The sequence below is a fragment of the Stylophora pistillata genome, chromosome 6, assembly GCF_964205215.1.
Source record: "Stylophora pistillata chromosome 6, jaStyPist1.2, whole genome shotgun sequence".
Lineage (NCBI taxonomy): Eukaryota > Metazoa > Cnidaria > Anthozoa > Scleractinia > Pocilloporidae > Stylophora > Stylophora pistillata.
Genome location: NC_142524.1, coordinates 13,459,697 through 13,474,722, shown reverse-complemented (window position 1 = coordinate 13,474,722; position 15,026 = coordinate 13,459,697). Strand labels below are relative to the sequence as shown.

The 15,026-nt window shown below is 46.1% G+C and overlaps 1 protein-coding gene and 1 long non-coding RNA gene across 3 annotated transcripts in view; one reads left to right on the top strand and one right to left on the bottom strand.

The window, feature by feature from the left end:
* The window catches only part of LOC111326494 (abscission/NoCut checkpoint regulator), a 152,091-nt gene that overhangs the window by 58,360 nt on the left and 78,705 nt on the right, over positions 1 to 15,026 (top strand). The gene's annotated exons all lie outside the window — the stretch shown is intronic.
* On the bottom strand, positions 10,523 to 12,090 carry LOC148728360 (uncharacterized). 2 transcript variants are annotated; one of them, XR_016002269.1, is made up of 3 exons: positions 11,975 to 12,090; positions 11,422 to 11,532; positions 10,523 to 11,006 (listed from the first exon to the last, which is right to left on the bottom strand). It is a non-coding gene; the product is annotated as an uncharacterized LOC148728360 (long non-coding RNA). The 2 variants fall into 2 exon arrangements; XR_016002268.1 differs by lacking the exon at positions 10,523 to 11,006 and having other exon boundaries at positions 11,398 to 11,532.

Here is a 15,026-nt window from a genome sequence, read left to right as displayed (position 1 = left end):
AAGAAAAGGCCTTCGACCGGGTGGATTGGGGTTTTATGCGGTCCACCCTGGTCGCCATGGGTTTTGGTCCGTCTTTTGTCGCGTGGATTGACTTATTTGATACTCGTGTGCAAAGTGCAGTAAATGTTAATGGTTACTTAACTCCCTTCTTTGGTCTTTCTCGTGGTGTTTGGCAGGGGTGTCCATTATCTTCACTTGCTTGTAGCATTCGTGCAGACCCCCGTATTAAGAGTCTGTCTCTTCCAGGTTGTCCTCCGCTGTCTCCTATCTCTCAGTACGCAGATGACACATCTCTCATACTTACCTCGGATGAAGGCATCTCGGCTGCTCTTGACATGTATAGGTGTTATGAACTAGCTTCTGGATCGAGGATTAACCTCTCCAAATCTAAGGGTCTCTGGTTGGGTGGATGGCGGACTCGCACGGACCCCCCAGTTCCTTTTGACTGGTCTCCTCTCAAGCTCAAGGTGCTGGGGGTTTTCATTGGCCCCGGTAACCTTGAGGAAGACAACTGGCGCCCTCGCATCAATGCGGTGGACCATGTTCTCAAGTCTTGGCGTGCTCGTGTTCTGTCTTTTCGTGGCAAGGCCCTCGTTATTAACGCTCTTGCCCTCTCCCGGGTTTGGTATGTGGCCTCTCTTATCCACGTGCCGGCCTGGGTGGAGGTGGCGCTCTCTCGTCTGGTTTTTTTTTCTTTTGGTCTGGCAAGCGGGAGCTCGTCTCTCGTTCTGCCGTTGTTCAATCCCCCCTTTTTGGGGGTTTCTCTGTGGTGGATGTTCAGTCTAAGGTGAGGGCCCTCCTGGGCCAATGGGTGAGGAGATTTGTCTCTTCTCCTTCCAGTTGGGTCACTCTCATGTCTTTTTGGTTTAATTCCTTGTTTGGTGTCTCTCCTTTTGTTGTGTTTTCTCGTCCTTTTATTTTTGACCTAGGGTCTTGCCACCCTTCTATCAAGCTCTGGTACTGGCATGGCATAAGCTCGACGGGGCTTTCGCTACGTCCAAAAACTCTCTGGTTTATGGTTCTTCGTGTCCTCTTGTCTGTTCTCCTGTCTTGACAATGTCTGCCAAGTCTTGCTACCTGTATCTTCTCTCTGAGAACATGGTCCAGCCTCATTGTGTTCTAAAGTTTATGTTCATCTACCCCAATATCGACTGGCCTGCCACATGGCGCGCCTTATCTTTCTTTCATCTTGATCGCCGTGTTATCGATCTGAATTGGAAGATTGCTCACAGCGTCCTGTACACCGCCCGGCGTCTTTCCTCGTGTGGTTTGTCTATTCCCCTCTCTTGTTTTTGTGGGCCCCGGGTCGAGTCGCTCGAGCATCTGTTCTTTTATTGTCCACTTGCTCAGAGTGTTCTCGCCTGGGTGCAGTCTTTGCTATTTTGTTTCTCTCTTATGTGTCCTGTCATCACTCTTCGTCATGTCCTTTTTGGCTGTAACTCTAGTGACCCTGTTTCTGTTGCGCGTGTTTTTGTCTACCTTCTCAATGTCTCTAAGTTTTGTATCTGGCTGTGTAGAAATGATTTCCGGTTTCGTGATATTCGTCCTAGCGCCGTGGCGGTGATTGCATCCATCAAGGCCCGCCTGAAGTCCTACCTACAAGTCTCCTTCAGGCGGTGCAAGTCTAATAGGCGTCATCGCGTGTTTTATCGGCAGTGGTGTGCCTGTGGTGTCATTGCATCCGTGCATGGTGACTCCCTCCGGTTTGTTTTCTAGCTGTTTTGGTTTTTGTTGTGCCTCCCTTTGGCTGGCTAGGGGCTATGACTATTGGTTTGGTTTTTTCTGGTGCCTCCCCTTGTCTGGTTAGGGGCTATAATTATTGTTTTGGTTTTTTCCAGTGCCACCCCTTGGCTGGCTAGGGGCTATTATTATCGTTTTGGTTTTGGTCTGGTATTATTATTGTGAGTGCGTTCTTCCTTGGAGTGAGTGTGTAATTTTTAGGTGAGGTGGGGTTCGATTCCCCAGCGAGTTTGGCGTCTGGTGACCCTCGTTTCTGGTGGACCCCATCCCTAAGGCATTGCACGCCTGCCATGGGTTGGGCTTAGACATGTAGGTCGGCGGGCACTGCACCTCCCTTCATCGGGGGCCCAGCCGTCCAACTTAAACATAAAAAAAACTGACGAGACCCACATGACGCGGGATTTTTCTTGTAGGCGAGGAGCTCATTTTTGGTCAGGACAATTGTAAGTATCTTGTCGTTTTCCCTTTTCTGCACTTGTGAGTACCTGCCGGGAGGGAAAGCTTTGCAGTTGTCTTTTTCTTTTTTCGCTGTTCGTCACCCATCCAATTTTTTGTTTTTTTGGTTGGGTCCGAACTTGGTGGGTCAGCCGTTTGGGGCTTTTTGGGCTTTGCCCTTTTTTTTCTTTTTTTCTCCATGGCTCCTCCTTTGGAGAAGACCATTGACATTCGGTGTACTGGTTTCCCCGCTGGAACTTTACAATCTGAGGTGGTTAAGTACGTCAATGAATATTTTGCAGTGGAATCGCAACATAAAGTAGTTTCCATTCAAGAATGTCCTGGCCGTATAGCCAGGGTCACTTTTACGGAGGGCGTGGCTATATTGTTTTTTGAAGAACAGGGTTCTGTTGTACTCAATGGGGTTAAGTGCTCAGTCATAGAGCCTCCCCCCCCTCCCCCCTAGTTCACTAATATTGTGGTTTCTTGGTACCCTTATGAGTGGCCAAATGATGCGGTGGCTACCGCTCTGTCAGGTTATGGGGTAGTTAAAAGCGTTAGGCACCAGGTTTGGCCGGGCTTGCCCGATGTCTCCACTGGTTCCAGAATTGTATCGATGGTGCGAACTAAGGAAATCCCCCGGTTTGTGTCAATCAAGGGGGTTAGATGTAAAGTTTGGTACCGTGGCCAACCCCTCCGCTTCGATATTTGTAGAGCGATTGGACACAAGTCTGCAGCATGCCCTGATAGAGGCAGGTGTTTAAGGTGTCACAAAGAAGGTCATTTCGCTCGGACTTGCCCCAACGCCTGGAACAAGGCCTCAGCTCCTACTGTCCCAAGTGTGGCAGCTCCTGGTGATGAGGCGGTACAGCCTTTGGACTCGGATGTTGTTGTTCCCCCTCCTCCAGCTGGTTCAGTTGATGAAGTTTCTGCCCTCTCTGCTTCGGATGTTAACGTTGCTGACCCCACCCCTCCCGAGCCTGTGGACACTGCGATGGAGTGCGGTGATGTCTTTCCTCCTGCCTCGCAGGGCCCGCTTGATTCTCAAGGTTATTTAAATGCGGATGTTGTTGACCCAATTGTAGTTGTGTCTGGTCAAGGGGCTAGTGTTCCCTCTAGTGATATAGACTCCTCGGAGTCTGGTGTTAAATGGTATGACGAGCACTTCAGTCAGTTGGATGAAGTTGCTAGTGTCACCTCGTCGGTTGTTCAGGGTATTTTGAGCAATGGTGATATCCTAAGTAGTGCAAATAATGAAATAATTAATGATACAAGTAGTGAAATAATTAACAATACAAGTAGTGATATAATTAACGCTAAGGCCAGCGCTGCCAATGGGGAAGTTATCTTAGTTAATGAAATTGCAAATGAACCTAATGCAAATAGTGAAAATAGTACCTTACCTAATGTAGATGAGCCTCAGGACTGGGGTTCCATTGTTGACTCTCAGGATGTGAATATGTCACCGGCCTCTGGCCAACGCAAAAGGCCCTCTACCTCCTCGACTCCTAGGCGCCGTCCAGCTAAGAGGACCCCGGGCACTCCTCAATTGCCTGTGGGCCCTTCGGCTGCTACTAGGGTTAACGCAAGTCGTGCGGCTAAGAAAAAGTCATGATGCTTCTTTCATGCTTTGTGATGGCTCTTTCCATCCTTACGTTAAATTGTAATGGTATCCGGGAACAGTCTAAAAGGATTGGTCTCGTGCAGTGGTTGCGATCTCTCCCTGTGAAGGTTGACGTTGTCTGCCTTCAAGAAACACACTGTGTTACTCGGGCTGAATGTTCTTTGTGGTTTTCTTTGTCTGGTTTCTCTTCTGTGTTAGCTCCGGGTTCTGTCCATTCCTGTGGTTGCGTCGTGCTCTATCGTCCTTGTATCTCTCTTCTCAATTCTTGGTCTGCTGATGGTCGCTATTTGCAATGTGAATTCTCTTTTCATGAAAAGGTCTTTAGGGTGGTTTGTCTCTATGCCCCCAATTGCAACCCTGCACGGGATCAGTTCTTTGATGGCCTACATTCGAAGATTGACCCTTCAATACCTACGGTCCTTGCTGGCGATTTTAACTCCGTCTTTGACCGGGCTCGAGACCGACGTGGTCCAGTTCCTGCCACTGTATCTAGGGATAATTCCTCCTCGCTTAGTCATCTTTTTGATGCGTGTTGCGTCACTGACATCTGGCGTTACCTCCACCCCTCTTCTCCGGGGTTCACCTGGATCAGGTGCGACGAGAGTTTGGCATCGCGTATTGACATGTTTGGGATTCCTTTTGCATGGGTCCCATCGGTGTCCTCTGTTTCTGTGTATGTCTGTCCATTCTTGGATCATCGTGGCTTGTGTTTGTCTGTGTCTGTTCCTGACGTCGTCCCACCTGGCCCTGGCTTCTGGAAGCTCAACACCTCAATCTTGGACGATCAGGATTATTGTCAACTTGTCCGGGAGGAATGGTCCGCTAGGCGTCTTCCTGTCCCTCGCTTTCCCTCTCTCGCTAAATGGTGGGATAGGGGGAAAAGCCGGATTAAGGGGCTGACCATCCGTTTTTGTGCCAGTAGGGCCCGTAAGACATCTGCATGTAGAGACGCCTTGGTGCGCCTTGTTCAACATCTCCAGGAGAAAGTCGATTTGGGGGTTACTTCTTGTGTGGATCCCCTGCGGTCGGCTCTCTCTGAGCTTGCTCGCCTAGATTCTCATGTGGCGAAGGGGGCCCAGGTTCGGGCGCGAGTCAAATGGGTTGAGGAAGTTGAGACTTCCTCGCGTTATTTTTTTCGTTTAGAGAAAAAACGTTCTGCCGACCGTCGCATCTCTGTGCTGAGAGAGCCTGATGGCTCAATTATTTCTTCTTCTGCTGCTCTCTGTGCTTCTCTTGGTTCCTTCTATTCTGGTCTATATACTGCTTCGCCTACAGACTCTCATGTCCAATCTTCCCTTCTCGGTAATCTGTCCTCGTTTCTTCCTCAGGATCAGTCCAATAGTTGCGAGGGCCTACTCACACTATCTGAGGTCTTTGACGCTCTCAAGGGTATGGCACACAACAAGACGCCAGGTCTAGATGGGCTCCCTATGGAGTTCTATCTCCGCTTTTGGGATGTGGTTGATGCTGATCTTGTGGCTGTTCTTAATGAGTGTTTTTCTTCTGGCTCTCTTTCTCTCTCTCAGCGCAGAGGGGTCATTACTCTGTCATTCAAGAAGGGGGATCGTCTTGATCCCAAGAACTGGCGCCCCATATCTCTCCTAAATGTGGACTATAAGTTAGCGTCGCGGGCCATGGCCGGGCGTCTTCTCCGCGTGATACATCTCGTCGTTAACCACGATCAGACGTGTGGGGTCCCTGGCCGCTTCATTGGTGAGAATGTCGCGTTACTGAGAGATGTTGTCAGCTATGCTGAGTCCTCTGGCACCCCTGTCGCAATCCTATCTCTTGACCAAGAAAAGGCCTTCGACCGGGTGGATTGGGGTTTTATGCGGTCCACCCTGGTCACCATGGGTTTTGGTCCGTCTTTTGTCGCGTGGATTGACTTATTTTATACTCGTGTGCAAAGTGTAGTAAATGTTAATGGTTACTTAACTATCTTCTTTGGTCTTTCTCGTGGTGTTCGGCAGGGGTGTCCATTATCTTCACTATTGTATGTTCTTGTTTCGGAGGTCCTTGCTTGTAGCATTCGTGCAGACCCCCGTATTAAGGGTCTGTCTCTTCCAGGTTGTCCTCCGCTGTCTCCCATCTCTCAGTACGCAGATGACACATCTCTCATACTTACCTGGGATGAAGGCATCTCGGCTGCTCTTGACATATATAGGTGTTATGAACTAGCTTCTGGATCGAGGATTAACCTCTCCAAATCTAAGGGTCTCTGGTTGGGTGGATGGCGGGGTCGCACGGACCCCCCAGTTCCTTTTGACTGGTCTCCTGTCAAGCTCAAGGTGCTGGGGGTTTTCATTGGCCCCGGTAACCTTGAGGAAGACAACTGGCGCCCTCGCATCAATGGCGGTGGACCATGTTCTCAAGTCTTGGCGTGCTCGTGTTCTGTCTTTTCGTGGCAAGGCCCTCGTTATTAACGCTCTTGCCCTCTCCCGGGTTTGGTATGTGGCCTCTCTTATCCACGTGCCGGCCTGGGTGGAGGTGGCGCTCTCTCGTCTGGTTTTTTCTTTCTTTTGGTCTGGCAAGCGGGAGCTCATCTCTCGTTCTGCCGTTGTTCAATCCCCCCTTTTTGGGGGTTTCTCTGTGGTGGAGGTTCAGTCTGAGGTGAGGGCCCTCCTGGGCCAATGGGTGAGGAGACTTGTCTCTTCTCCTTCCAGTTGGGTCACTCTCATGTCTTTTTGGTTTAATTCCTTGTTTGGTGTCTCCCCTTTTGTTGTGTTTTCTCGTCCTTTTATTTTTGACCCTAGGGTCTTGCCACCCTTCTATCAAGCTCTGGTACTGGCGTGGCGTAAGCTCGACGGGGCTTTCGCTACGTCCAAAAACTCTCTGGTTTATGGTTCTTCGTGTCCTCTTGTCTGTTCTCCTGTCTTGACAATGTCTGCCAAGTCTTGCTACCTGTATCTTCTCTCTGAGAACATGGTCCAGCCTCATTGTGTTCTAAAGTTTATGTTCATCTACCCCAATATCGACTGGCCTGCCACATGGCACGCCTTATCTTTCTTTCATCTTGATCGCCGTGTTATCGATCTGAATTGGAAGATTGCTCACGGCGTCCTGTACACCGCCCGGCGTCTTTCCTCGTGTGGTTTGTCTATTCCCCTCTCTTGTTTTTGTGGGCCCCGGGTCGAGTCGCTCGAGCATCTGTTCTTTTATTGTCCACTTGCTCAGAGTGTTCTCGCCTGGGTGCAGTCTTTGCTATTTTGTTTCTCTCTTATGTGTCCTGTCATCACTCTTCGTCATGTCCTTTTTGGCTTTAACTCTAGTGACCTTGTTTCTGTTCCGTGTGTTTTTGTCTACCTTCTCAATGTCTCTAAGTTTTGTATCTGGCTGTGTAGAAATGATTTCCGGTTTCGTGATATTCGTCCTAGCGCCGTGGCGGTGATTGCATCCATCAAGGCCCGCCTGAAGTCCTACCTACCAGTCTCCCTCAGGCGGTGCAAGTCTAACAGGCGTCGTCGCGTGTTTTATCGGCAGTGGTGTGCCCGTGGTGTCATTGCATCCGTGCATGGTGACTCCCTCCGGTTTGCTTTTTAGCTGTTTTGGTTTTTGTTGTGCCTCCCCTTGGCTGGCTAGGGGCTATGATTATTGTTTTGGTTTTTTCTGGTGCCTCCCCTTGTCTGGTTAGGGGCTATAATTATTGTTTTGGTTTTTTCCAGTGCCACCCCTTGGCTGGCTAGGGGCTATTATTATCGTTTTGGTTTTGGTCTGGTATTACTATTGTGAGTGCGTTCTTCCTTGGAGTGTAATCTTTAGGTGAGGTGGGGTTCGATTCCCCAGCGAGTTTGGCGTCTGGTGACCCTCGTTTCTGGTGGACCCCATCCATAAGGCATTGCACGCCTGCCATGGGTTGGGCTTAGACATGTAGGTCGGCGGGCACTGCACCTCCCTTCATCGGGGGCCCGGCCGTCCACCTTAAACATAAAAAAACTGACGAGACCCACATAGGTCGAAACAGTGTGCACTCTGTCTACATACATACATACATACATACATGCATGCATGCATGCATGCATACATACATAAGTACATACAACCATATATCTTTACCATTTGCAATCCAGTCTTTAGATCAGCAGGCTTTGGTAAGGTGTGAGGCAGTGGTCCCAGATAACATTTGGCTTCATTTTTTGGGCGACGCACCGATATTTTCTAAAGAACAAAAGATAGGGATCTTTAAGTCCTCGACAGACGCTGAGCGGTAGGGGAGATAGGGGTCAGTCTGTAGGTCACTCAATAATTGCTAGCATTTATTTCTGAGATATTTATGAAAAGAAGAGAAGACCACTTGTAATTGTTAACACTGAGTGGTTTAAATTACTGATAACGACTCTTGTGTGATAGTTTGATTACTATTATAATGTTACCTTTCGGCTGTGAAATCAGTTTTTCCAGAAGCGATGAATATTATGAGAGAGTATTAATTTTCCGTAGTTAGCAGATACAGTTTATTGTTATGTACTACTTACAGTTCAACTGCCGATAAATCTCCCTTTTTTGTGTGTAGTAAGAAGTGATTATGTACTTTCTTTGGTTGAAAGGAAGGAAAGACAACTTTGTTGTCTTCACAGATGGCAACAGCTACACGATAAAATTGAAGACTGACAGACTTTTTCCGTATTCCTTTCAACGGCTAACTTTGCAATGTCCCAGCTCAGACATTTGGCGTAAAATCTGGCAACCCATTTACCTTATTGAAGTCAAAAAGGTAGTCCGCTTCGGCGAGTCCATTGTGAGCCGGAACGTGGAAGTACTCAAGATTGTTTTCCTCGTCAATTCTTATCTTCTCAAAGAATTTCGTTCCTCTCTCCGTGATGTGAACTTTGTACTCGTTCTGGTCCACTTATTCCACGATTTTATCTTGTGCAATCTATCAAAAATATGCAAAACTCAAACGGTGTTTTACTAAAGACCAGTTTACAGACATTTGATTGAATTAAATGCTTCAATTCCTTCACATGGTAAGGGAAAGGCTCTCGCATCAATCTCGCCTGGAAAAATTCATCAATTTCATTGATTGAAGGAGTTGAACTAAATTCATTAATCGCCTACCAACTCAACATTAGTTAATTTTAATCAACATGGAGAAGATTGAAGCTACTTACCGCAGTAAAACTTGGGTTAAAAATACAGAGATATAAAATCGAAAGGGTTCCAGTTGTAATAAAACCCTGAAATTGAACGAAAAAGTGAATTAAATAAAATTACAGATTCGCGCAGCCTGAGATCACCAAAACCTAATTTTAACGGACAGCTTGAAGGAAGAACGCTGAATATTCCTGGATGCACAGATCTAAGGCTTTGTGAAGACCACTGAAGATGTACACTGAAAATATAACTTGATGTGACGAAAAAGCTTCAAACGATTTTAAAACAATTTGCACTTACCATGGCAGGTTACAATCAAGAAAATGGCTGAGTTTTTTTCGTGCGTTCTTGTCACCTGACAAACTTGGTTTGCGCTTTTCAGTAGAAAAGTGTTGGCGGGCTTTTTATGTCGTTTCACAAGGAAGTGAAATGAGAAACTAATGTTGCGGCTACATAAGACAAAAAAATGTCTCGAGCAACAGAGGAAGTATTTGAATTACCTTCAAAGGTGGTTTGTGAAGTTATTACTTCTGCTATAGCTTGCAGTCCCCAAAATCCTGTGTGTATCAGCGAGACACAATCCTACTTTGCACACGGGCTTCAGCTTTAGGGACACTCTGAACCATGTCTCAAAACTTCCGTCAATGTGAACGCGGAACGTATTTCTAGTATCTGTTACTTGCTCTATTTGATTTATTTTTCCCCCATCGAGACATACGTATCCAACATAAACAATGTTTAATAATGTTTAGTTAAGTCATCTATGATCTAAACGCGAATTACTAAAACGCTAAACAAGTGATAGCTAGGTAGTCATAAAGGTCTTTACGCGCTTAATGTCTTTCATCGACCAAACGAAATCAAACCAATCGATGCAAAACACGAAGCGAAGCAAAGCAATCGAGGCGATAAAAAAAAAAAAAAAAAAATACGATTATGACTGAACAACGCTGCCTTAAACTATTCCTTAACAGACGCAGAAAATAAACTGCTGACCTTAACTTCAACAGACACAGAACTTAACCTGAAGTAACGAAAATATTAAATAAGAACTAAATAACAAACTAAATCAAAGTCACCACCAGATAAACAATAGACTGTTCTCTTAAAAATATCGCGCTTATCTTGCACTAGGCAATAAGGTATTTGTTGTTGTTAAGAAGATCACAAATAGACACAACGTCATGAATATTTATTCGTATGGTACTCGCCTGCCTTTCTACTGACGCGTCGTAGACGACAATCGAAATCGGTTCACCAGGTTTTTTTTATTTGTTATGGTCCAGATGGTCACAAATAGACACAAAAGAACTTTTTTTCTCTGTTACTCCCCTAACTTTCTACTATAAACTTGTCGTACGCGACAATCAACATCTGTTTACCTGGGTTTTGATCATCACTGAATGTTTGGACGTGTAAGAATCTACCAGTGGGTAGCTAACGAAGGTCACTAATAGACACAACATAATATTTATTTGCTCGCTTGACTTTTTATTGACGTGTCATATACAACGATCGAAATCGGTTTATAAGGTTTTTTTTTATAGACACAACAGAACTTTATTTCTCTGCTACTCGCGTAACTTTTTACTATAAACTTGTCGTACGCGGCATGCCCCGTACACATACAAATCGTTTTAAGAACACTTTTATTCCAAGTATGTGTACATAATTTTTTTTCTTTTTTAGACTAGTTTGTACATAGTCATATATAGAGAGTTTTTCGCATTTATGGTTTTATTATAATTTCAATTTGTATTTGGAATTCATTTATTCCTAGTTCTAAGTAATTGTAACGCAATTCAGTCTACGGACTGCCATGTTCGATATTCTAATAAACTATCTATCTATCTATCATGTTTACTGTTGACACGAATTTTAAATTTGAATATTGCTCATGTAATTAGTATGCTCCTGAGTAAGACCGAGACGGTCGAAACGTCGAGCTAATAAACCAACAAAGCTACATTGGAGTTGGCCTTTTGAGCAATCCAGAAATATTTAGCTTAGCACGAGAGACAAGTCTTCCGACACGCTTTCTTAACCCAAGATTCAGAACATGATCCGTCGTTGAAGTACTTTTGGCACTGTGAATCAGTCAATGCATTCTTGCAAACTGAAAAAAAGGTATAAAGCGCTTTTTTAAAATTTCATGAAAATTCTGACCTTTGCTACCATCAGGAAGAAGTTATGCTAGGGGTAAAGAGCCCATCGACTCTATCAGAAGCAACAAATCTTTCTTCAGGTACTTCAATGAGCAAGCCCTTTATCTTGTTGTTGTTGTTTTTTACTAAGGAATTAGTAACTTCTTACTTCTTCCCATATGTTGTCACCACGGCAACCGATTCTTTAGGAAATTTTCGAATTCCTCGAAAACAGCCCATAAAAACAGAGGTATTGCACGTTTTTGGTGTTGAATTGAAGAATATGTTCCAGTGAGAATTGCCGAACTTGATAAAACTTTCTCTGTAACATTCCTTTCACAAATGATTAATTTTTTAACATGACTATTGAGGGCCACTAAGACTAACCTGGACATAATCCACACTTCGCTTGACACATCCCACGCATTGATGGATTCGAACACAATCCATCATCAAAGTACTTTTGGCATAATTTTTCAGTTGCAATATTGGCACACACTGAAAAAAGACATTGAAAGAATTGATCGAAATGTTAAGCAACAGGTTGAACAAGAACGAACCAGCTGGTGACAATTCTATTAGCTTTCTCTAAAATAGGGATTGAAATCCGAGGGCTCTGTAGAGGACGTGGCATTGCTATGTTAACCACATATGTCCAATGAAAATAATAATTTGTTGAGAGATCATCAAGAAACAAACTGGAGACAAAGAGTAAAGCATAGTACACGGAGTATCTTTATCATCAAGGAATTGGAGCGATCAGCTTGAACGTATCTTAAGAAATTCCCTCGTAAGATGTACAATCCTCAAAAAGATTAAATTTTTGAGCCAAGTAATCTCAAGAAATCATAAATGATTCTGTTCTTGATACGATCTCACTGCTGCTTATACTAATTTGAACTTGTCGAATTTCGAACAGTTGGCAAAAGAAGGTATTTACCTGGGCAACTTTGTGTGTTGCATTTCCTTGATTGTGTATATGGTCCCCGTCTAGGACAGTTTCCCCCTCTCTTACATGAACGCAAACGTTGCTGAGTTCCACCATGAGTGGATACAGCTGGAAATCAATATAGTTGATTTACTTTATATTTTTGGGATGAGTGAAGTTGATGGGATGAGTCAAATGGGTTGAGGAAGTTGAGACTTCCTCGCGTTATTTTTTTCGTTTAGAGAAAAAACGTTCTGCCGACCGTCGCATCTCTGCGCTGAGAGAGCCTGATGGCTCAATTGTTTCTTCTTCTGCTGCTCTCTGTGCTTCTCTTGGTTCCTTCTATTCTGGTCTATATACTGCTTCGCCTACAGACTCTCATGTCCAATCTTCCCTTCTCGGTAATCTGTCCTCGTTTCTTCCTCAGGATCAGTCCAATAGTTGCGAGGGCCTACTCACACTATCTGAGGTCTTTGACGCTCTCAAGGGTATGGCACACAACAAGATGCCAGGTCTAGATGGGCTCCCTATGGAGTTCTATCTCCGCTTTTGGGATGTGGTTGGTGCTGATCTTGTGGCTGTTCTTAATGAGTGTTTTTCTTCTGGCTCTCTTTCTCTCTCTCAGCGCAGAGGGGTCATTACTCTGTCATTCAAGAAGGGGGATCGTCTTGATCCCAAGAACTGGCGCCCCATATCTCTCCTAAATGTGGACTATAAGTTAGCGTCGCGGGCCATGGCCGGGCGTCTTCTCCGCGTGATACATCTCGTCGTTAACCGCGATCAGACGTGTGGGGTCCCTGGCCGCTTCATTGGTGAGAATGTCGCGTTACTGAGAGATGTTGTCAGCTATGCTGAGTCCTCTGGCACCCCTGTCGCAATCCTATCTCTTGACCAAGAAAAGGCCTTCGACCGGGTGGATTGGGGTTTTATGCGGTCCACCCTGGTCACCATGGGTTTTGGTCCGTCTTTTGTCGCGTGGATTGACTTATTTTATACTCGTGTGCAAAGTGTAGTAAATGTTAATGGTTACTTAACTATCTTCTTTGGTCTTTCTCGTGGTGTTCGGCAGGGGTGTCCATTATCTTCACTATTGTATGTTCTTGTTTCGGAGGTCCTTGCTTGTAGCATTCGTGCAGACCCCCGTATTAAGGGTCTGTCTCTTCCAGGTTGTCCTCCGCTGTCTCCCATCTCTCAGTACGCAGATGACACATCTCTCATACTTACCTGGGATGAAGGCATCTCGGCTGCTCTTGACATATATAGGTGTTATGAACTAGCTTCTGGATCGAGGATTAACCTCTCCAAATCTAAGGGTCTCTGGTTGGGTGGATGGCGGGGTCGCACGGACCCCCCAGTTCCTTTTGACTGGTCTCCTGTCAAGCTCAAGGTGCTGGGGGTTTTCATTGGCCCCGGTAACCTTGAGGAAGACAACTGGCGCCCTCGCATCAATGGCGGTGGACCATGTTCTCAAGTCTTGGCGTGCTCGTGTTCTGTCTTTTCGTGGCAAGGCCCTCGTTATTAACGCTCTTGCCCTCTCCCGGGTTTGGTATGTGGCCTCTCTTATCCACGTGCCGGCCTGGGTGGAGGTGGCGCTCTCTCGTCTGGTTTTTTCTTTCTTTTGGTCTGGCAAGCGGGAGCTCATCTCTCGTTCTGCCGTTGTTCAATCCCCCCTTTTTGGGGGTTTCTCTGTGGTGGAGGTTCAGTCTGAGGTGAGGGCCCTCCTGGGCCAATGGGTGAGGAGACTTGTCTCTTCTCCTTCCAGTTGGGTCACTCTCATGTCTTTTTGGTTTAATTCCTTGTTTGGTGTCTCCCCTTTTGTTGTGTTTTCTCGTCCTTTTATTTTTGACCCTAGGGTCTTGCCACCCTTCTATCAAGCTCTGGTACTGGCGTGGCGTAAGCTCGACGGGGCTTTCGCTACGTCCAAAAACTCTCTGGTTTATGGTTCTTCGTGTCCTCTTGTCTGTTCTCCTGTCTTGACAATGTCTGCCAAGTCTTGCTACCTGTATCTTCTCTCTGAGAACATGGTCCAGCCTCATTGTGTTCTAAAGTTTATGTTCATCTACCCCAATATCGACTGGCCTGCCACATGGCACGCCTTATCTTTCTTTCATCTTGATCGCCGTGTTATCGATCTGAATTGGAAGATTGCTCACGGCGTCCTGTACACCGCCCGGCGTCTTTCCTCGTGTGGTTTGTCTATTCCCCTCTCTTGTTTTTGTGGGCCCCGGGTCGAGTCGCTCGAGCATCTGTTCTTTTATTGTCCACTTGCTCAGAGTGTTCTCGCCTGGGTGCAGTCTTTGCTATTTTGTTTCTCTCTTATGTGTCCTGTCATCACTCTTCGTCATGTCCTTTTTGGCTTTAACTCTAGTGACCTTGTTTCTGTTCCGTGTGTTTTTGTCTACCTTCTCATTGTCTCTAAGTTTTGTATCTGGCTGTGTAGAAATGATTTCCGGTTTCGTGATATTCGTCCTAGCGCCGTGGCGGTGATTGCATCCATCAAGGCCCGCCTGAAGTCCTACCTACCAGTCTCCCTCAGGCGGTGCAAGTCTAACAGGCGTCGTCGCGTGTTTTATCGGCAGTGGTGTGCCCGTGGTGTCATTGCATCCGTGCATGGTGACTCCCTCCGGTTTGCTTTTTAGCTGTTTTGGTTTTTGTTGTGCCTCCCCTTGGCTGGCTAGGGGCTATGATTATTGTTTTGGTTTTTTCTGGTGCCTCCCCTTGTCTGGTTAGGGGCTATAATTATTGTTTTGGTTTTTTCCAGTGCCACCCCTTGGCTGGCTAGGGGCTATTATTATCGTTTTGGTTTTGGTCTGGTATTACTATTGTGAGTGCGTTCTTCCTTGGAGTGTAATCTTTAGGTGAGGTGGGGTTCGATTCCCCAGCGAGTTTGGCGTCTGGTGACCCTCGTTTCTGGTGGACCCCATCCATAAGGCATTGCACGCCTGCCATGGGTTGGGCTTAGACATGTAGGTCGGCGGGCACTGCACCTCCCTTCATCGGGGGCCCGGCCGTCCACCTTAAACATAAAAAAACTGACGAGACCCACATAGGTCGAAACAGTGTG